Source organism: Halichoerus grypus, chromosome 2, assembly GCF_964656455.1.
Source record: "Halichoerus grypus chromosome 2, mHalGry1.hap1.1, whole genome shotgun sequence".
NCBI lineage: Eukaryota > Metazoa > Chordata > Mammalia > Carnivora > Phocidae > Halichoerus > Halichoerus grypus.
The window spans coordinates 114,807,177-114,829,489 of NC_135713.1; the positions used below are offsets into that span (position 1 = coordinate 114,807,177).

General features: G+C 39.6%; 1 long non-coding RNA gene across 1 annotated transcript in view; it reads left to right on the forward strand.

The window, feature by feature from the left end:
- Window positions 1-20,238: 20,238 nt before the first annotated feature.
- Window positions 20,239-22,313, forward strand: part of LOC118518724 (uncharacterized) — a 260,848-nt gene continuing 258,773 nt past the window's right edge. The window contains exon 1 of the long non-coding RNA XR_004908852.2: window positions 20,239-20,359. This is a non-coding gene — a long non-coding RNA (uncharacterized LOC118518724). The remainder of the gene's footprint in view (window positions 20,360-22,313) is intronic.

Below are 22,313 nucleotides of genomic sequence, written 5' to 3' on the forward strand. Positions count from 1 at the left end.
ATTTCTGTGTATTAATTTTGTTTCTGCAACGTTTCTGAATTTATTTGTTATAGTAATTTTTTGGTGGAGTCTTTTCGCTGTATAGCATCATGCCATCTACAAATTGTGACATTTAACTTTTTCTAACCAATATAAATGTCTGTTATTTCTATTTCTTGTGTGGTCACTGTGGCTAGGACTTTCAGTACTATGTTGAATAAAAGTGGTGAGATTGGTAATGGTAAAGCACTCTTCTAGGAATCAGAACTGCTGTCATTGTCCATGCCTACGGATAATTTATTTTGTATTTTTGAATGAAAAGATATTTGTACATTCCCGATAACTGAGTGCAAGAGCCATGTACCAATGTACTGCTTTCAACTTAAATCACTGAGGCATTTTTACTACTATTCTGTTAAAGTCAGGATTTTAGTGTTTGCCATCACCAGATGAAAAGTTAAGAAGCATCCTTTCTGTGGAGAGTAAGAATAATTGTGTACAAAGTAGAGAAATATCCAATTATGTGACAACCTTGGTGTAATAAAAATTTGTTTAAAGTTAAAAAAAAGTGGTGAGATTGGACATTCTTTCTTATTCTGGATCTTAGAGGAAAAGCTCTAACTTACTTTATTGAGACTTTTTATCATGATCTAATTTAAATTTGGTCAAATGCCTTTTCAACATCTATTGATATGTTCATATGATTTTTATTCTTCTTTTTGTTGATGTGGTGTGTCATATTGTTTGATCTGTGAATATTGAACCATCCTTGTATCCATGGAATAAATTCCACTTGATTGTGGTGAATGACCCCTTAATGTGTTGTTGGATTCAGTTTGCTAATATTTTGTTGAGGATTTTTGCATCTCTGTTGTTCAGGGATATTAGCCAATAGTTACCATTTTTTTTTGTGATGGCCTTGTCTAGTTTTGGTATTGGTGTAATGCTGGCCATGTAGAATGTATTTGGAAAGAAATACATAGCTCTTCTAATTTTTTTTTAAATAGTTTGAAGAGTATAGGCATTAACTCCTCTTTAAGTGTTTGGTAGAATTCACCAGTGAACCCACCTGGTCATGGACCTTTATGTTGTTAGTTTTTTGGTTACCAGTTCAAGTTCATTACTAGTCATTGGCTGTTCAGATTTTCTATTTTTTCCTGATTCAGTTTTGGAAGATTGTATGTTTCTAGGAATTTATCCATTTCTTCCAGGGTATCTAATTTGTAGGCATATAATTCTTTGTAGTATTCTCTTATAATCCTTTGAATTTCTGTGGTGTCAGTTTTATTTTTCCTCTTTTGTTGATAATTTTATTTGGATACTTTCTCTTTTATTCTTAATGAGTCTGGCTAAGAATTCATAATTTTTGTTTATCTCTTCAACGAACCAGCTCTTGGTTTCATTGATCTTTTCCGTTGTTCTTAGTTGCTATGTTAATTATTTCTGATTTGATCTTTATTATTTTCTTCCATCAACTAACCTTGGACTTTGTTCTTTTTCTGGTTCCTTTAGGTATAAGATTAGATTGTTTTTGTGAGATTTATCTTGTTTCTTGAGATAGGTATGTATTGCTATAAACTTTCCTCTTAGAACTGCTTTTGCTGTGTCCCATAGATTTTTGACCATTGTGTTTTCATTTTCGTTTGTCTCCATGTATTTTTAAATTTCTTCTTTGATTTCTTCATTGACATATTGGTTGTTTTAGTATCATGTTGCTTAACCTCTGTGTGTTGGTGTTTTTTCCAGTTTTTTTCTTGTGATTGTTTTCTAGTTTCATACTTTTGTGGTTGAAAAAGATGCACGGTGTGATTTCAGTCTTCTTAAATTTGTTGAGAACTTTTTTGTTGTCTACCATGTGGTCTATTCTGAAGAATGTTCCATGTGCATTTGGACTGTTTCCATGTGCATTCTGCTCCTTTGGATGGAATGTTCTGCATATTTCTGTTATGTCCATCTAGGCCAGTATGCCCTTTAAAGACACTGTTTCCTTGTTGATTTTCTACCTGGATGTGATTGTGTTGATTTTCTATGCATTGATGTGAGTGAGGTGTTAAAGTTCCCTAGTATTTCTGTATTACCACAAATTTCTCTATATATCCATTAATATCTGCTTTATATATCTGGGTACTCTAGTAATGGGTGTATAGATTTTTACAATTGTTATAGCCTCTTTTTTGATTGATCCCTTTATCATTATGTAATGCCTTTCTTTGCCTGTTGTTACAGTCTTTGTTTTAAAGTCTCTTTTGTTTGATACAAGTTTAGCTACCCTGACTTATTTTTTGGCTTCCATTTGCATGGTGAATGTTTTTCCATCCCTTTATTTTCGGTCTGCAGGTGTCTTTGGGTCTGAGGTGAGTCTCTTGTAGATAGCATATAGATGAGTCTTTTTTTTTTTTTTTTAATTTTTTAAAAATTCATTCTACCACCTTATGTGTTTTGATTGGAGTATTTAGGCCCTTTACATTTAAAATAATTATTGATAGTTATGTCCTTATTGCCCATTTTGTTAATTGTTTTCTGGTTGTTTTTGTAGTTCTTCTCTGTTTCTTTCTTCCGTTCTTGCTCTCTTTGTGACTGAGTTTCTGTAGTGTTATGTTTGGTTTTCTTTCTCTTTCTCTTTTGTATATCTATTATAGGTTTTGGATTTGTAGTTACAATGAGTTTCATATATTACATCCTTGGTATATAGTAGTCTATATTAATTTGATGGTCATTTAGGTTCAAACACATTCTAAAAACAACTTTTGTTTTTACGCCCTCCATATTTTCTGTATATGTTGACATACATTACATATTTTGATTGATAATTTTTCTTTTTTTTTTAAGATTTTATTTATTTATTTGAAAGAGAGAATGAGAGAGAGAGAGCATGGTGGGGGAGGGTCAGAGGGAGAAGCAGACTCCCTGCTGAGCAGGAAGCCCGATGTGGGACTCGATCCCGGGACTCCAGGATCATGACCTGAGCCGAAGGCAGTCACTTAACCAACTTAGCCACCCAGGCCGATTGATAATTTTCTTATGTCTAATTATAGGTTTTTCCACTTAAAGAATTCCCTTTAACATTTCTTTTAAGGCTGGTTTGGTAGTGACAAACTCCTTTAACTTTTATTTGTTTGGGAAAATATCTCTCCTTCAATTCTCATAGATAACCTTGTTGGGTAGAGTATTCTTGGTTGTAGGTTTTTCCTTGCAGGACTTTGAATATATCATGCCAATCTCTTCTGACCTTCAGTTTCTGCTGAAAAATCAGTTGATAACCTCATGGGTTTTTCCTTGTATGTAACTTTTTGCTTCTTTCTTTCTGCTTTTAAAATTGTCTCTTTATATTTAACTTTCAACATTTTAATAATTATGTGTCGTGGTTTGCACCTCCTTGGTTTTATCTTGTTTGGAACTTTCTGTGCCTCATGAACTTGGATGTCTATTTCTTTCCCTAGGTTAGGGTATTTTTCAGCTATTACTTCTTCAAATAAGTTTTCTGCCCCTTTCTCTCTTCTTCATCTGGAACCCCTATAATATGAATTTTTTTTTTTTTTTTTGCATGCTATTGAACAAGAGAATACTTAACCTATCCTCATGTTTTAAAATTGTTTTCTCTGTTTGGTGTTCAGCTTGGGTGGTTTTCATTGTCTTGTCTTCCAGATCACTGAGTTATTCTTCTGTATCTGTTAATCTGCTGTTGATTCCCTCTAGAGTATTTTTCATTTCAATTATTGCTTTCTTCAACTCTGATTGCTTCTTTTTAACATGTTCTTTCTCTTTTCTGAAGGTCTGAGTTTTTCTACTCTTCTCTCCAGCCCAGTAAGCATATTTACAATAATTACTTTAAACTCTTCATCAGGCATATTGACTATCTTTGTTTCATTTAGTTCTTTTCCTGAGGTTTTGTCTGGTTCTTTATTTTGCAATGTATTCCTGTCTCCCCATTCTGGTGACTTTCTTTGTTTCTGTGGATTAGGTAGTACCACTACTTCTGAATTTGAAGGAATGGTCTTGTGCGTGGTCATCACCTTTGTAGACTATGTGTGTTTGGTGACTTGTACTGGCTGGCTGGAGCTGTGGCTGGTGTGGACTTGGGATCACAGAACCCTCCATGCTGGAGCTGCCCTGGTGGGCTGACTAGAGCTGAAGTAGGTGTGGGCAGGTTGGTCCTGAGGCTCTTTATGTGGAGTGCCCTGGCAGGACAGCTGAAGCTGAAGTGGTTCATGATGAGGGGTTCTGGGCCTCTCCACAAATGGGTCCTGTGGAAGGACAGCTAAAGCTGAAGTGCGCACAGGTCAGTGCAGTACTTGGGGCTCTCCTCACAGGACAGCTAAAGCTGAAGTGGGTCCAGGCTGGGCTGTCCCAGGGTTCTTCATGCAGATGACACCTCCCGGCAGGACAGCTGAAGGTGAAATGGTGCAAACTGGAGTACTCCAAGGCTCTATGAACAGAGGGCATCTTGGCAGATTAGCTCAAGCTAAATTAGATGTAATATGGGATGTTCTACTCTCTGTGTAGAAGGTGCTCTGACAGGCTGGCTGAAGCTGAGTTGGGGTGTGAGCCAGGAGATTCTGGGGCTCTCCATGGGGCAAGCATCCTGGAAGAACTGCAGAAGCTGGACTGGGTGCAAGCCAGGGGATCCTGGACCTTTCTGCATAGTGGACCCCCTAGCAGGACAGAGGACGCTGAGGCAGATGCAAGCTGGGTACCTCTCATGCTCCGTGCAGTGGGGTGGTCTGGCCAGATGGCTGGAGCTGAGGCATTATGTGAGCCAGGAGATCCCTGGGCTGTTCATGCAGAGGGTGCCCTGGCAGGATAGCTGAAGCTGAATTGGGTGCAAGCTGGGGGTCCTGGAGCTCTACCAAGAGGGTACTTGAACAGGACAGCTAAAGTTGAAGTGGGTATAAACTGGTGTATTCCAAGATTCTCTGCACAGAGGGTGCCCTGGAGGGGGGGTGTGGATGGAGCTGAGGAGGGTAGAGGCTTGGAGGGTCCTGGGGTGCTCCATGCAGGGGGTTCCCTGACAGGACAGCCAAAGCTGAAGTGGGCATGGGCTGGTATAGTCCCTGGGCTCTCTGCACAAAGTGTGCCCTGGCAAAATAGCTGAAGCTGAAGTGGATGCAATCTGAGGTATCTTGGGACTGTCCACCCTGAGGGTACTGTGGTGGGACAGCTGAGGCTGAAGTAGGTATAAGCTGGGGTGTCCTGGGATGCTCCGTGCAGAGAATGCCCTCTCTGGGTGACTGGAGCCAAGACAGGTGTGGGTGGGGGTGTTAGAGGGCACTCTGCACAGGAAGTGCCCTGATGGGGTGGCTGGGTCCAAAAGAGGTCTCAACCAGGAGGTCTCAGAATGCTCTGTATCTGGGATGCACTAGCAAGCCCTCTGAAGCTGAACTAGTGTGGGCCTGAAGAATTCCAGGGTGATTTACCCCTGTGTCACCTTGGCGTGAAGGCTGGAGCTATAGTGAATGCTACCCAGCGGTGTCCTGGTGTGCACCGCCCTGTGGTTGCCTTAGTGGGGCATTTGGGGCTGGCGTGGGCTAGGGTCCCAGAGCTTACTGAGATGATAGGTTGGTTAGGGTGACTAGATCCTGCACTGGTCTGTGCTTTCAAGGTGGGAGTGAGTGTAAACTGTCCAACCTCTCCAACCCAGACAGACTTCCAGTGGCTCATTCACTATTTGTCAAAGTTCTAATGTTGGCCCTTTTATATGCTGGTTGTTCTTTTATTTTTTTAAAGTTTGTTTATTTGTTTATTTATAGTCTATACACTGGTATGTATGTATGTATGTATGTATGTATGTATTTATTTATTCATGAGAGAATGACAGAACACACAGAGGGAAGGAAGAGGGGGAGGGAGAGAATCCCAAGCAGACTCCACACTCAGAGCAGAACCCAATGCAGGGCTCCATCTCAAGACCCTGAGATCAGGACCTGAGCCCAAACCAAGAGTCAGATGCTTAACTGACTAAGCCACCCAGGTGCCCCTCCACTGGTTGTTCTTTTAAATTGGCTTTTCTTCTATGCTCCATGGGGTCCAGGGCTAGAGTTGGTTAAAGAAGTCAGGGCTTACTGAGGTGGCAGCCTAGTTAGGGCACTTGTACTCTTCTCTCATTGATGTTGTTAAGGTGGAGGGCGAGTGTAAACTGTGTCTGTGAGCCCCTTGGACCTCAGAAGAGTTCCAGCAGCTCCCCAGTGCTTGGCAGAGTTCTAGGGCTGGCTCTTTTATATGCTCATTGCTCGCTTATTTAATTATTTATTTATTTATTTATTTATTTACTTACTTACTCATTTATTTATTTATTTATTTATTTAATGAGGTGAACTCTTTTTAAAATTTTACTATGTTATGTTAATCACCATATATTATATCATTAGTTTTTGATGTAGTGTTCCGTGATTCATTGTTTGCGTAGAACACCCAGTGCTCCATTCAAACGTGCCCTCTTTAATACTCATCACCAGGCTAACCCATCCCCCACCCCCCTCCCCTCTAGAACCCTCAGTTTGTTTCTCAGAGTCCATAGTCTCTCGTGGTTCTTCCCTCCCTCTGATTCCCCCCTTCATTTATCCCTTCCTACTATCTTCATCTTCTTCTTTTTTATTTTATTTTTTTTATTATGTTAATCACCATACATTACATCATTAGTTTTCGGTGTAGTGTTCCATGATTCATTATTTGCATATAACACCCAGTGCTCCATGCAGAATGTGCCCTCTTTAATACCCATCACCAGGCTAACCCATCCTCCCACCCCCCTCCCCTCTAGAACTCTCAGTTTGTTTTTCAGAATCCATTGTCTCTCATGGTTCATCTCCCTCTCCGATTTCTCCCCCTTCATTCTTCCCCTCCTGCTATCTTCTTCTTTCTTTTTTTAAAACATATAATGTATTGTTTCAGAGGTACAGATCTGTGATTCCACAGTCTTGCACAATTCACAGCACTCACCATAGCACATACCCTCCCCAGTGTCTATCCCCCAGCTGCCCCATCCCTCACACCCCCCAGCACTCCAGCAACCTTCAGTTTGTTTCCTGAGATTAAGAATTCCTCATATCAGTGATGTTATATGATACATGTCTTTCTCTGATTGACTTATTTCGCTCAGCATAATACCCTCCAGTTCCATCTACATCATTGCAAATGGCAAGATTTCAATCCTTTTGGTGGCTGCATAATATTCCATTGAATATATATACCACCTCTTCTTTATCCATTCATCTGTCGATGGACATCTTGGCTCTTTCCACAGTTGGCTATTGTGGACATTGCTGCTATAAACATTGGGGTACATGTACCCCTTTGGATCCCTACATTTGTATCTTTGTGGTAAACCCCAGTAGTGCAGTTGCTGAATTGTAGGGTAGCTCTAATTTCAACTTTTTGAGGAACCTCCATACTGTTTTCCAGAGTGGCTGCACCAGCTTGCATTCCCACCAACAGTGTAGGAGGGTTCCCCTTTCTCCGCATCCCCGCCAACATCTGTCATTTCCTGACTTCTTAATTTTAGCCATTCTGACTGGTGTGAGGTGCTATCTCACTGAGGTTTTGATTTGGATTTCCCTGATGCCGAGCGATGTTGAGCACTTTTTCATGTGTCTGTTGGCCATTTGGATGTCTTCTTTGGAAAAATGTCTGTTCATGTCTTCTGCCCATTTCTTGATTGGATTCTTTGTTCTTTTGGTGTTGAGTTTGATGAGTTCTTTATAGATTTTGGATACTAGCCCTTTATCTGATATGTCATTTGCAAATATCTTCTCCCGTTCTGTCGGTTGTCTTTTGGTTTTGTTGACTGTTTCTTTTGCTGTGCAAAAGCTTTTTATCTTGATGAATTCCCAATAGTTCATTTTTGCCCTTGCTTCCCTTGCCTTTGGTGATGTTTCTAGGAAGAAGTTGCTGTGGCTGAGGTCGAAGAGGTTGCTGCCTGTGTTCTCCTTTAGGATTTTGATGGACTCCTGTCTCACATTGAGGTCTTTCAACCATTTGGAGTCTATTTTTGTGTGTGGTGTAAGGAAATGGTCCAGTTTCATTCTTCTGCATGTGGCTGTCCAATTTTCCCAGTACCATTTGTTGAAGAGACTGTCTTTTTTCCATTGGACATTCTTTCCTGCTTTGTCAAAGATGAGTTGACCATCAAGTTGAGGGTCCATTTCTGGGCTCTCTATTCTATTCCATTGATCTCTGTGTCTGTTTTTGTGCCAGTTTCATACTGTCTTGATGATGACAGCTTTGTAATAGAGCTGGAAGTCTGGAATTGTGATGATGCCAGCTTTGCTTTTCTTTTTCAACATTCCTCTGGCTATGCGGGGTCTTTTCTCGTTCCATACAAACTTTAGGATTATTTGTTCCATTGCTTTGAAAAAAGTGGATGGCATTTTGATGAGGATTGCATTGAATGTGTAGATTGCTCTAGGTAGCATTGACATCTTCACCATATTTGTTCTTCCAATCCATGAGCATGGAATGTTTTTCCATTTCTTTGTGTCTTCTTGAGTTTCTTTCATGAGTATTTTATACTTTTCTGAGTACAGATCCTTTGCCTCTTTGGTTAGATTTATTCCTAGGTATCTTATGGTTTTGGGTGCAAATGTAAATGCGATCGACTCCTTAATTTCTCTATCTTCTGTCTTATTGTTGGTGTATAGGAATGCCACTGATTTCTGTGCATTGATTTTATATCCTGCCACTTGACTGAATTCCTGTATGAGTTGTAGCAGTTTTGGGATGGAGTCTTTTGGTTTTCCACATAAAGTATCATATCATCTGCAAAGAGTGAGAATTTGACTTCTTTGCTGAATCGGATGCCTTTGATTTCTTTTTGTTGTCTGATTGCTGTGGCTAGGACTTCTAATACTATGTTGAATAGCAGTGGTGATACTGGACATCTCTGCCGTGTTTCTGACCTTAGGGGGAAAGCTCTCAGTTTTTCCCCATTGAGAATGATATTCGCTGTGGGTTTTTCATAGATGGCTTTATATTGAGGTATGTACCCTCTATCCCTACACTGTTAAGAGTTTTGATCAATAAAGGATGCTGTACTTTGTCAAATGCTTTTTCTGCATTTACTGAGAGGATTACATGGTTCTGTTCTTTCTTTTATTAATGTATTATATCACATTGATTGATTTGTGGATGTTGAACCAACCTTGCAGCCCAGGGATAAATCCCACTTGGTCGTGCTGAATAATCCTTTTAATGTACTGTTGGATCCTATTGGCTAGTATTTTGGTGAGAATTTTTGCATCCATGTTCATCAGGGATATTGGTCTATAATTCTCCTTTTTGATGGGGTCTTTGTCTGGTTTTGGGATCAAGGTAATGCTGGCCTCATAAAACGAGTGTGGAAGTTTTCCTTCCATTTCTATTTTTTGGAACAGTTTCAGAAGAATAGGTATTCATTCTTCTTTAAATGTTTGGTAGAATTCCCCTGGGCAGCCCTCTGGCCCTGGGCTTTTGTTTGTTGGGAGATTTTTGATGACTGCTTCAATTTCCTTAGTGGTTATAGGTCTGTTCAGGTTTTCTATTTCCTCCTGGTTCAGTTTTGGTAGTTGATACATCTCTAGGAATGCATCCATTTCTTCCAGATTATCTAATTTGCTGGTGTATAGTTGCTCATAATATGTTCTTATAATTGTTTATATTTCTTTGATGTTGGTTGTGATCTCTCCTCTTTTCATGATTTTATTTATTTGGGTCTTTTCTCTTTTCTCTTTGATAAGTCTGGCCAGGGGTTTATCAATCTTGTTAATTCTTTCGAAGAACCAGCTCCTAGTTTTGTTGATCTGTTCTACTGTTCTTTTAGTTTCTATTTCATTGATTTCTGCTCTGATCTTTATTATTTCTCTTCTCCTGCTGGGTTTAGGCTTCATTTGCTGTTTTTCTCCAGCTCCTTTAGGTGTAGGGTTAGGTTGTGTATTTGAGACCTTTCTTGTATCTTGAGAAAGGCTTGTATTGCTGTAAACTTTCCTCTTAGGACTGCCTTTGCTGCATCCCAAAGATTTTGAATAGTTGTGTTTTCATTTTCATTTGTTTCCATGAATATTTTTAATTCTTCTTTAATTTCCTGGTTGACCCATTCCTTCTTTAGTAGGATGTTGTTTAGCCTCCATGTGTTTGAGTTCTTTCTGACTCTCCTCTTGTGATTGAGTTCTAGTTTCAAAGCATTGTGGTCTGAAAATAGGCAGGGAATGATCCCAATCTTTTGGTACTGGTTGAGACCTGATTTGTGACCTAGGATGTGATCTATTCTGGAGAATGTTCCATGGGCACTAGAGAGGAATGTGTAATCTGTTGCTTTGGGATGGAATGTTCTGAATATGTCTGTGAAGTCCATCTGGTCCAGTGTGTCATTTAAAGCCTTTATTTCCTTGTTGATCTTTTACTTAGATGATCTGTCCATTTCAGTGAGGGGGGTTTTAAAGTTCCCCACTCTTATTGTGTTGTTGTCGATGTGTTTCTTTGCTTTTGTTATTAATTGGCTTATATAATTTGCTGCTCCCATGTTAGGGGCATAGATATTTACAATTGTTAGATCTTCTTGTTGGATAGACCCTTTAAGTAGGATATTGTGTCCTTCCTCATCTCTTATTACAGTCTTTGGTTTAAAATCTAATTTGTCTGATATAAGGATTGCCACCCCAGCTTTCTTTTGGTGTCCATTAGCATGGTAAATGGTTTTCCACACCCTCACTTTCAATCTGGAGGTGTCTTTCGGTCTAAAATGAGTCTCTTGCAGACAGTATATGGATGGGTCTTGTTTTTTTTATCACATCTGATGGCCTGTGTCTTTTGATTGGGGCATTTAGCCCATTTGCATTCAGGGTAACTATTGAAAGATAGGAATTCAGTGCCATTGTATTGCCTGTAAAGTGACTGTTACTGTATATTGTATGTGTTCCTTTCTGGTCTATGTTGCTTTTAGGCTCTCTCTTTGCTTAGAGGACCCCTTTCAATATTTGTTGTAGGGCTGGTTTTGTGTTTGCAAATTCCTTTAGTTTTTGTTTGTCCTGGAAGCTTTTTATCTGTCCTTCTATTTTCAATGACAGCCTAGCTGGATATAGTATTCTTGGCTGCCTATTTTTCTCCTTTAGTGCTCTGAATATATCATGCCAGTCCTTTCTGGCCTGCCAGGTCTCTGTGGATAGGTCTGTTGCCAGTCTAATATTTCTACCATTGTAGGTTACAGATCTTTTGTCCCGATTTGCTTTCAGGATTTTCTCTTTGTCTCTGAGACTCGTAAGTGTTAAATGAAAATTAAAAATGATTTTTTAAAAAAGGGATTGATAAGATGTTGGTTGAAAAAGGGAAAATAAAAATTCAAAAAGAGGGATGCCTCGGTGGCTCAGTCGGTTAAGCATCTGCCTTCAGCTCAGGTCATGATCCCAGCATCCGGGATCGAGTCCCACATTGGACTCCTTGCTGAGCACGGAGCCTGCTTCTCCCTCTGCCTGCCTCTGTCTCTCTCTCTCTGATAAATAAATAAAATTAAAAAAAAAATTCAAAAAGAAAAAAAGAATTTAAAAAAATTAACTTTAAAAGACTATGGAATCATGGGAAAAAAGCCATGAATTCTATGTGCAGTATTCTCCTAGTGCTGGAGTTCTGCCATTCTCATTGATCGGTAAAGTTGGTATTGGCTGGCTGTTCTTGCTGATCTTCTGGGAGAGGGGCCTGTTGCCGTGGTTCCCAAATGTCTTTGCCCGAGGCGGAATTGCCCCGCCCTTGCCGGGTCAGGCTAAGTAATCTGCTCGGGTTTGCTCTCAGGAGCTTTTGTTCCCTGCAAGCTTTCAGTACAGCTTTGGAGGACAAGAGTGAAAATAGCGGCCTCCCAGTCTCCGCCCTGGAGGAGCCGAGATTTTGGGGCCCCACTCCTCAGTGCACCCCCCAGAGAAAAGCAGTCAATCACTCCCATCTCCCCCGTCTCCGGCCACACTCCATGCTCACCCGGCCTGTGACCGAGCGTTTCTATCTCTGGCACCCAACTCGGCATGTGGTCTCCAAACCCAGCAGTTCCCACGGTGCGCTCCTGCACCACTCCTCCCGGGGGAGGATGGGAGTCTCCCCGGATCTGCCGCTTGTTGGGTTCCTCTTGGAGGAGCAGTGGCCCGACTGTGCCGCGGATCACGGTTTATGGCAACCCCGAGCTGAGAGCCCGCTCCTCGGCTCTGTCTCTGCAGCTGGCTTCCCCTTTGATCCCTGGGAGCTCTGCTGCACTCAGGCACCCCCGGTCTTTCTCTGACCCCGAGGGTCCTGAGACCACACTGTCCCAGAGAGGGTTCCACCCCCCACTTATCCACTGGAGCGATGTCCCTCAGCAGAGCCAACTTCTAAAAGTTCCGATTTTGTGCTCCGCAGCTCTATCACTTGCCAGAAGTGGCCGACGGAGGCCCCTCCCCCACCGTCTATCCTCCTGAATATTGCCTCGAATTCACTTCTCCGCATGTCCTACCTTCCAGAAAGTGGTAGATTTTCTGTTCAGAGAGTTGTTGCTATTCTTTCTTCGATCTCCTGTTGAGTTTGTAGGTGTTCAAAATGGTTTGATCCCTATCCACTGAATTCCTGGGACCAGACCAAAATTAGGTCTCCTACTCCTCCGCCATCTTGCTCCTCCCCAGCTCATTGCTCTTTTAAACCACAAGAAATAAGAGAGACTCTTAATTATAGAGAACAAACCGAGGGCTGCTGGAGGGGAGGTAGGTCGGTGGGGATGGGCTAGATGGGTGATGGGCATTAAGGAGGACACCTGTTGGGTTGAGCACTGGGTATTATATGTAAGTGATCAGTCACTGAATTCTCCTGAAACTAATATTACACTATATGTTAACTACCCAGGCTTTAAATAAAAACTTTAAACATAAAAAAATAAACAGCAGGCTTTTTGTTTGTTTGTTTGTTTTCATTTGGGACTGGTGTGGGTGGGGATCTGGGGCTCACTGAGGAGGCAGGCTAGCTTTGATGTCAGAACCCTGCTCCTTTCTGCACTTTCAAGGTGGAGGGGGAATGTAAGCTCTGCTGCTTGCCAGCACCCCTAACCCACAGCGTTCCAGCAACTTCTCTGTCATTTGGCAGAGTTCTAGAACTGAGCCTTGTATATAGTAGTTGTTCTTTTAATGATTTTTGTCTGTGCTCAAGGCAGGTGAATCTCTTCCCATCCCTCAGTACTACCTCCAACTGCTGTTTCAGTATGGGGTGTGGTGGGTTCCCTGCCTTACTGTGTCTCCATCTCTTCTTCATTCTCTTCCTGTTTTCTTCATTTTTTGTATGTAGATGCTGTTAGTCAGTCTTCAGTTCTTCTTTAGGTGGAATGGCTGTATAAATAAGTGTAATTTGGTATGTCTGTGGAGGAGGCGAGTTTAGGGTCTGGACTCAAACATGTCCTCTTCTGTATAGTAAGTGGAACAGAAGTGGTCATGCTCTGGGCTCAAATCTCATAAACAAGGATAATGCCTATCAGGAAATTCTCAGTCCAGAACATAAGGGAATTTGGGGTTATCTCTGTCTGGGCTGCTGCCACCTATTCAGATCTTTGCCTCCCTTTCTGGAGCACAGAAATCTTATACATAGGAGTTGAGTTCCAGAATCACTTCAGTTCTGTGTTCGTGGTTGCATCAAAGCTGATTCCTTCTGAGCATGGCAGTTTGATGTAAATTGTCCATGTGCATGAGAACATACACATGTTGTATAAGAGAGATTAGGGATCAGAAATAACTGTGAGTGTTGAGTGATGCCCCACAAGAGAAATAGAAATAACTGAATAAACTTTTATTTTCCCGTCTCTGTGGCTAGGCTTCAAAGTGTCCCAGTCAACCCTCAACTTGCCTCCCTAGTCTCACTGGATGCTCACTATCTCTCTATTAACCATTGTAGCAGTGGAAAGCTTCCCTAATCGACAGATTAACAGGAGAAAAACAAATTTAATTTTGTACATATAGAAGCCCCATAAAGAAAAATGAAAATCTAAGATAGGTAGGCAATTGAAACTTATATACCATCCTGGGCTAAGGAGAAGAGGGTAGGGGTCTGGAACTTCAAAGGGCAGGTAGATAATTTACAGGAAGATATGAAGAGGAAATGGTTAGTAAACTGATGTTTGCCCTGTCATGCAGATGTCTTTCCAGTATAAAAGTTTATCTCTGGTAATAGTTGTCTTCCTGGGACACTTGCCCTATCTAAATTCCTTTAGGCATTTAGAGAGGTAAAAAGCTTTTCCTGCTAGATCTTGATTGCCTTCAGCTCAAAACAATCCACATGCCAAACTGGCACATTTTGGGGTGACATATTCTATTCTCACTCAACATCGTACTGACATTTCCTCCTATCCCTTCCCTCCCAGTTTCTCCTACAGTCTATGGGATCCCTTAGAGACTTTGTAGATTGCTGTGCCTTCTGTCCTGAAGTACCTTCCTTGACTCTCACGTGTTTAGTGAATTTCCTCTCATCATTCAAAACTCAGATCACATATTGCTCTTTGCTGAAATCCTTTCTCATGTTTTTCAGACTGATAGCCTCTTCCTCATGTAAATTTTCTGGCATGTATAAGTAATAATAAAATATCAAACACTATCATGATTGAGAAGCCCCTGTATGGTAAGCATTCTCAAGGATGTATTTTACTTGATGCGCACATAAACCTTATGAAGTAGATTCTGTAATTATGTCTATTTTACAGATGAGGAAAATAAGGCTCAGAGAATTTAATTTTTCCAAGGTCACCAATTTAGTAGGCAGAGTTCAACATGTGTCTAAGGCTTGTGCTCTTGCCCACTAGACTTCTATTTATGTTATGGCATAATAACTTGCCTACTAGGCTGAGATTCCTTATCTTATTCCTCTTGAGATCCCTCCTTTGGCACACAATAGGAGTTTAATAATTGTTTATTGAATAAGTGTTGATGTGCATCCTCAATAAATATTTATTGAATGTTGTGCAGCAGGACTTATATTTAGATGATTTGATATACAGTATTCTTTAAGTATGTTTATGGAATTACAAATCACAATATATCTTATTTTTTGTGTGTGTGCACTTATAGAGAACATACCTCAGAAAAATTTATAAATATTAGGGATTTTAGTCTTTAATGCATGCTATTGTATTGTTCATAACGTTAGAGTTGAGATTTCTTCTTTCTCTACTTCTTTAATTGAAGGTGTATGTGGGGGGAGGGGATTGTCCTTTGAGATTTGCTATAGGAGCACATCTCTATAGTTTCAAGATGCAGTTATCCTAGGCTAGGCACAGGCTTTGTAACAAAGATTCAAATTAAATCATGTAATTGTGACACTGGCTTCCTCTTTTTTCTTAGGCTGAAAGATATATTTGGGATTTGATTCTTAAATTTGGACTTTGGAACTTGATTCAAACATTGGATATAGATTCAGGTATCTAGAGGATAGTCAATTAATATTGGAGATAGTCAATATTCATTGGATTTTATTGATTTAGTATACGTTATACACTTTGTGTCAAAGGGAATACTTTCTCCTTTCTGAATTTTAGAAAACATTGATCCAAAAATATATCTTATGTTATTAACTGATTTAATAGATTGAGAAGATGGACAAACATTTATATTATTAGGAGAGGAAGTATAAGTTCATGTCAAATATGGAGGTGTCTTTATTTCTAGGATGGTTATATTTAAAATCAATCTCTGTGCCATAATGGTCAAATCAGGTAAAACAAACAAACAAACAAAAACACCACAAAAAAATAGTCACACAGTTTGGATTAGACTGCCCTGAGTCAACATTTATGGTTTTTCACTCCTGAAGTCTAATGACATTACATCCCCTCCTTATTACTGGTTAATTTGTAAAAGAAAAAAAAAGTTACTATGGTAGATACTCCAGATTGACTATTCAAGTATCTTTCCCAGCTTTCTTCTCCCTTGCTTGCCCTAGTAAAGGGACTCACTTTTCATGACTTTTTTCTTTTTTTGTAACAATGGGTGTCCATGTTTGCAAATTATGGCCAATAAAATATGAGAGAAATCTGCTGGTGGATTCTGGGGAAAAAAATTACTTTCCTGACTTAAAAGCACACTGGCAACTGCTGTTATTTCTTTATATATTCTTTCTCCCTGGAATTTGAATATGGTGCTCACAGACGTGGCAGTTTCTTTAACCTTGAAGTGCCAAGCATAAAGAGAAAAGTCAACATGCTATGGACACCAAGGCCAAGAGAAAGAGCCCAGGTCCTTGAAGGCATAGTCAAACAACTAAGGTCACAAAGTGCCCGCGTTGGCTTCTTACGTGAAGACAAAAGATTTATTTCTTTAAGCCATAATTAGTGAGTTTTCTGTCACTTTCACCTAAAGAGTATCGATGTCTAGAATTGGTGGAGAAGCCTCAGGAGGACTTTGGTGAGCACCTGAAAGTTAGGGGAAAGTGAACTGCCCCTTCTTATTCTCAGACAGAGGCAGTTTGGTTCTAACTTGGCCCCTTGCCAAGATGAGAATAAGAACAGTATTATCAAGTGTCTAAGTTCTGACTCTTCCCTGGAAGTCAGTCAACTGGGTCGCAACTTAAATGGAAAGAGAAGACATCTGGGTAAGTTCCTTCTTCATCTCTTTGGGTAAATGTATCTTGAAATCATTGGTATTGCATAAAATCTGTTGGCTAAGTTTTTCTTTTTAAGTATTTTATCTAATACCACTCCATGAAAAAGTTCCTATGCTTCATTTATTCATTCAGTAAATATTTGAGTATCAGCAAAACTAAACATAACCTCTCTCATATAGAGTGAAGCCTGATGAGAGGTGAGCATAATTCAAATAATTATAAAAGAGGAGTATACTTTCACAAGCTAAGTGCTATGAAATAAAGGGACAAAATACTAAAGACATCTGGCTTTTGAGATGCTGTAAGTTAAGAGACAAGTCCTGTGAAAGTGACACTTGATTGATGAAGGATGAGTGGGTGTTAACTAAGGACAGAAGAATGGGAAAGAGCATTCATAGAAAAAGGGAGAGCATGCACAAGGGACTCAGGACAGAAGGCAGCATGGTGAGTTTGAGGATCTCAAAGAAGATCACTTGGTTGGAGTACTGAGAATAAGGGGAAGTGTAGAGAGGTAGGCCAGACCATACAGAGCATTGTTGTCTATCTTAAAGCTTTGATAATTATTCTAAGGACCATGAGAAGCCATTGAAAAGTTTAAACAAGAATCATAAATACTTCAGTGTTTTGAAAAGATCAATCTGGCTGCATCATGGAAAATGGATTAGCAAGGAGCCAGTCTGAATGCTTTTAGGTAATTAAGAATTTATTGCATTAATTCAGGTGGGAGATAATGGTAGTTTGGTAGAGTGTTTCTGATAGTGGTTATTGTGGTGCTATTGGAGGTGCAAGAAATGGATGGATTTGAGAATTATATTCAGGAGGTAAATGGGCAGGTTTGGCACAAGCTTGGATATGATTTGTGTGGAAAAGGGGGCTTTGAAGGATGACCCCAAAGTCCTTTGCTTGCTACCTGGATGAATCATGATACTATTTTCCCAGATTAGGAACACAGAAAGAAAACAAGAATCAGAGGAAAACATTATGATTTCATTCTTGGATCCTTTGAATGTGTTTTAATAGACTTATGTGTAAACGGTAGTGGTGGAGGGAATTTGATGGAAAAGCTGCAGTCACATTTACTAGTGTATTTATCATTATTAGATGACACTTTTATTTCTCCTGTTTGTTGCCACTTACTTTTCTCATGTCTTTAACTGATCATGGATTAGTTACTGACATGGGGGATCTCAGGATAAATTGTCTGTTTATGGCATCTTAATGACTTCTAAGATGTTTTGGAGGGTATTTCTCCCTGCCTGCCCCGAGTCCTTTTTTTAGCCCAAAATGTACAGTGCCCTCTGAGCTAAAACATGGAAGACATTTGGACTAAAATTGTAAAATCTCCCTCCCCCATTGGTTCTGCTAGGGGAAAGTCTATATTTAGAAAATGATCATATTTTTATAGACTTTTTTAGAAGTTTTGATTTTCAGAAATATTGAAGAGCTAGTTCAGAGAGTTCCTGCACATCCTCACACAGTTTCCTCTATTTTTAACATCTTAGAGTACTGTGGTACATTTATTATAATTAATCAACATGATAGATATTTATTGATTAAAGTCCACACTTTAAAAAAATAAAATATTTCTTTGGTTTTTACCTAATGTCCTTTCTCTTTCCCAGGATCGTCTCCAACTTACCATATTACATTGAATTGTCATGTCTTCTTAGGTTCCTCTTGGTTGTGACAGTTTCTCAACTTCCCTTGACAGTTTTGAAGAAGTCAGATATATCATAGGATGCCCCTGTATTGAAAAGTAATGTTTTTCTCATGATCACACTGGCATTGTGGGTTTTGGGAGGAAGAACACAAAGGTAAAACGCTATTCTCATCATACTGTATCAAGAGTACATACTATCAATATGACTTAATACTCTTGATGTTAACACTTAGCTAAGTGTTTGTAAGGTTTCTCTACTATAAAGTTATGATTTTCCCTTCTTTCTATACTGTATTCTTTGGAAGAAAGTCATGATATGCACACTCACACTTTAAGGAGTGGGGAGTTATTTGGAATTCTTCTGCGTGGGAGCTTTATCTATTTAATCATTTATTTATATCATTGGACTCTTGGAAATGTACTTTATACTTGAGGTTAAAAATCTAGTACTGTTTATTTACTTTGTTGTTTAAATTGTTTTAGTTTTGGCTATTAGGAGCTCTTTAAATTGTCTTCTGTGTTCCTTTGATTGATTGTGTTCCTCAGTCATTGTGGGTGTGTTGTTTCCCACATCCTTACCTTCTGGCACAAGATAGTGTAGACCCACCTGGTATAATTCCTGCTTCAGTCTTAGAATCAGCCATTTCCCAAGGAGCTCTCATTCATTTTATTGGAGAATGGTATTAGAAATTAAAATCTGAATGCTAGGTGTGCTCATTGTTATTGGGTGTCATTTCTTTTAGGCCCTCTTAGTTGACAGAACTAAGAAATTTATGTGTATATACCAACTCATGTATAACATGTGTCTTTAAATATTTATGTAATCATCTATATATTAAGCTAAACAAGATTTCTTCTTTAGGTCTCTACATTGCTACATGGATCTTTCTAGCTTTTCCCCTTACTTATCTGTAAATCCTCACTTTCACAGGGAGAAAACTTACTCCTATGATCTACCATCTTTTTATTTAATTGTTTCATTCCAGCGTATACACATAGCAGGTCAGAATTGGTACCTACCCTCCTATGGGCAACAGTGTTAACAACTAGAATACAGTGTGTATTGTTCTTTTTGCTTCTCACCTTACAAAATCTATTCATTTCCAGAGTTACTTAGGTCAGTGCCTCTTCCTCCCCACACCCATCAGAGAGGTTGTTTCATACATTTGTAACACAGACTCATCATAGTCTGCATTCCTTCCTGGGATCCTGACCTACTAAATGACTTTTTTTTTTTCTAATTTGCATACATTAAGATTCACTCTTTGTGCCATAAGTTTCTATAGGTTTTGACAAATGCATAATGTTACATATCCATCATTAGACTATCATAAAAACTAATTTCAAAGCCCTGAAAAATCCCCCTAAACAGGACGTTTTCATTTACTTAATAGGGTAAATGCTTTTAGTAAGAGGCATGAGTGAATGAACACTCACCTAAGTACTCTGAAACTTTAAAAATGAGGACAAATAACTAAAAATGAAAAAGAAAACTCGATGTACAATGAAATAGCCATCATCAGCCCCTATCACAAACCCAGAATATTTTTGAACTACAGTAAAATTTGGTTTGAATTCAAAGAGGAAACCTGAGTTGATAGACTCTGCCTTATTTTTGAGTAATGGGCTATTTTCAGGAAAGGGATCTGGAAGGCAGTATAAATGCTGCACTCACTGATGACTACAGACATACGTGAGCTAGAGGACAAACAGACGAACATTGCTTCTGAGGCTCATTTCCTTTAGAAGAGGTAGAACAGGAAAGAGCACATGGCCAGGCCGTTTTTATTTTCTCCCACTCAGCTTCCTAAATTGGAGTGGCAGCCTGGAGGCCAGGCTTTTGATGGAGCCAGATCCAGCTTCACTGCTCCTGGGCAAGACTAGTCGAGCAGAAATAAATAAGCACTGTTCTGCTGAGTAGAAAGTTCCTGAGTTGTAGCGGTTCATGCTGACCCCATATCTACCCAGGAAGATCTGCTCTGGTATGAGAAAAAAAGAAGAGTTTCTCTTTCCCCCCAGACGACCAGACATTTCTCTCCCTATACACACGCAGAAGCTTTAATGCTGCAAAAACAGGTGGAGGGTGGAACACTGACACCACATTTGCTCTGGAGAATGTGGATACAATGCTTTATCCTGGTCAAGCAGCACTGAATACCCGTAGTCCAGGTATGCTTGCAATCAACTTGTTTGCTTTTTATTTCATCTTTCTCAGCCTTCAGACTGATGTTCTTCCCTTCTGGCATTCAGAGATAAGAATAGTTCACACATAGGAAATGCAAGTCTAGAGAAATTATCAGTGCTCTGAGACCAAAATCAGCTTCTCTCTCCATTGACAGACTAAAACATATCACCTGCTCAGAACTGGGGAGTAGGCTATTCTCTTGCAAAGGGCCAGAAGGTTTTGTCAATAATTTACTCTGACAGTGTAGAAATAGCTGGGCTCTAGGAAAAGAGATTCAGGTTTCTGATGCTCATTTTGCTATTTTAGCCCCTCTAAATCTTATTCTTAGCTGCTATTAGTTTTGAAACTCCTAAAATGGAACAGGCCTGTTAGACTGTCTTTAGTCAATAATTTCCTTCCCATTCTGAAAAAAATTTAGTGCATTATTTCAGGCAGAGATAGGAGAAGGGGAGGAGTACCAATTTCCTTAAATGATGTTGCTAATGCAACGGACAGTGTTAGCGATCCTGCTACTCAAATTCTCTCTTAAGAAGCTATGAATGCCATCAATCTTACACATCTGAGCAACCCAATGAATAGAAGATTAAGATCACCAAGCTCTTACTGACTGTTTGCAATTCAAATGTAAGCTTGACTTCCTGGAGGTTTTTGGAGCCCTGAGTTTTTACCGTTAGCTGTAGAGGAGTTAACAGATGTTAACACTGGAAAAATAACTCATGAAATGTTTGTGCTGGAGGCCTTTTAATACCTAATTCAGTCCCATTGCTTCAAAGGTAAGTAAATAGAAGTTCTGAGAAGTTGAGTAATTTGCCCTAGGTCACAGAGCTGTGAAGAAGCAGAAAGAAGAGGATAGAGTGTGCTGTGGGCTATTAGAGAAATGTTCTGTATTGTGTTACTGTCTACAGAAGCCTAGGGATTCGCATATTTCTAGAGACACTGTGATTTTCCATTGCTCATTTGTAGTTGAGCCTCAGTTTATATATCTGGAAGTTGGGATAAAAATGCCTGCCCTCACAGTGTACTTCTGATGCATGTGGGAAGTGTGTGAAATGGCTGAATAAGGGTGTTTGAGCATGTGTGTGGAGGGGCGGCAGTAATTTTGCAGTTTCACCAATCTCAAAGCATTCCTGTTTCACAAGTCAGAAGCTCATAGCCTGTCATTTAGCAGTTACTTTGAGATTACCTTAATGTGTTCTTTTCTCAAAGCACTCCACTTACCGAGATTGCACTTTGTTTACATAGCATGCTGAAATGAGAAGGTTATTATTAGCCTGGAAGTAGGCAATGCCAGCTAAAGAGAGTTGTCTTTTACTTGGATATTTAAGCCGAGATGCTAAGAAAGGGTTGGTGTGGGAGCTGTCCTGACTTAATTCTTGGACCCTCCAGTCTTCCTTCAGTATTCCTGAAGAGAAGGAACACTACAAGTCTGTGAATTTCAAGAGTTTCATGCCACTTATGGGTCAGTTTGAGCTTTCTTATTCCAAAGCCTCAGGTACCTCAAAAAATAGGAAGTAGATAGACAAGAACATACATTCTCTCAGCAGCCTGAGCTTGAGAAGAGAAGCTATACCTTATTCTTTTGTATCCCCAGGGCCTCGTTGGAATGCAATAATAGTTACTGAAATAAAAAGAATGATAAATCTTTACTTCATATCTAAAAATAAAATTAATTCCAGATGGATAAAGATTTAAATGTAGAAAACAAAACAAAACAGAAAAATGCTAGAGGAATATACAAGTGTGTATTTACATAAATTTGAAGTGTCACCACAGGCAGAAACCACAAAGGAGGGTTGATTGTTTCCATCAGGTAAAATGTTCCATGCTTGTATGGAAAGCCCAATACAAAGTTTAAAGGGAACTTTTAAATTGGGAATGAGATTTGGAACTTGGACAGCATAGGTTAATCTTGTTATGCATAACAAACCCCCTAAACAT